This window comes from Myotis brandtii, unplaced genomic scaffold (genome assembly GCF_000412655.1).
Source record: "Myotis brandtii unplaced genomic scaffold, ASM41265v1 scaffold18, whole genome shotgun sequence".
NCBI lineage: Eukaryota > Metazoa > Chordata > Mammalia > Chiroptera > Vespertilionidae > Myotis > Myotis brandtii.
In genome coordinates this window covers 4,692,595-4,693,630 of record NW_005356674.1, presented here as the reverse complement: position 1 = coordinate 4,693,630, position 1,036 = coordinate 4,692,595, and positions in this window count along the sequence as shown.

Sequence of the window (1,036 nt, the reverse complement as noted above, 5' to 3'; positions counted from 1 at the left end):
CCACCCTGAGCCCGCACCCGGGCGGGAGAGAACCGCCTCGCCCTGCCTCCCTCCGGCAGACCCGGAGTCGGGCCGTCTCTCGTTGTCCCTCTGCGTCTGTCTTCACCACTCTACCCCTCCTTTGAATCCAGAAGAATGACATGAAATTGTCAGGGGACATTTGCTTCTGGTCTTTAAACCAAATGCCAGTCCCTTCCTCCCCCTCGCGCGACGCCGATGCACAGCGCAGCCACCCGAGAGGGCGGAAAGGAAAGGAGGTGGGGGGTGAGCCAGGGTGTGGTGGGCTGTGTGTGTGCGCGGAGGGCTCTGCTGTCACCCCGTGTGGTCTCTGCCCCCCCCCCCCCCCCCCCCCCCCCCCCCCCCCCCCCCCCGAGCCCTTCTCTTGGCCCAGATCCCTCCTCTGGGCGCCTCCGTGGGCCATAGGTGTCCCAGCGGACCTGGCCCGCCAGAGAAGAGGCACCGGTAATGGGCGCATTTTATCCTAAATCAGCTGCCCTATGGCAGAGAAAGAGCAATGACGCCCTAGATATCTGCATGGCCATCGCGAGGACAGTGCCCTGGATTCCTTGACCCCGGGGCCGCCGGTTGACAACACCACTCCTTGCCCTAACAACTAGGTGTATGGAGAGTGAGCTGCCAGAGGTCAGGGCTGCAACCTCCCATTCGCCTCTGTGTTTACCTGACCCATTAAGGCGCAGAGAGCAAGGAGCTGACGCCGAGAGTAGAAGCTCTCCCAGAGGCATTCAGATTCATGGAGGCTTTACAAAACTGCCTTCTTACTACTGTCCTACCGCCAGGTGGTCTAAGTTTTTTAAAAAGGGCTGTTCATTTTCACTGCTATATAGTGTTCCATTATGTGACTATATCAGTCTATTTATCCATTTATTGTAGAGGGACATTTCAGTGGTTTCCAATGTTTGGTTATTACAGATACTGCTGTTATGAAAATTCTTGTACGTGTTTGTTTGTTTTTGTAAATATAACAAGCACCAGTGGAATGTGAGAGTTCGAATGTTTCACATCCTTGCCCGCATTT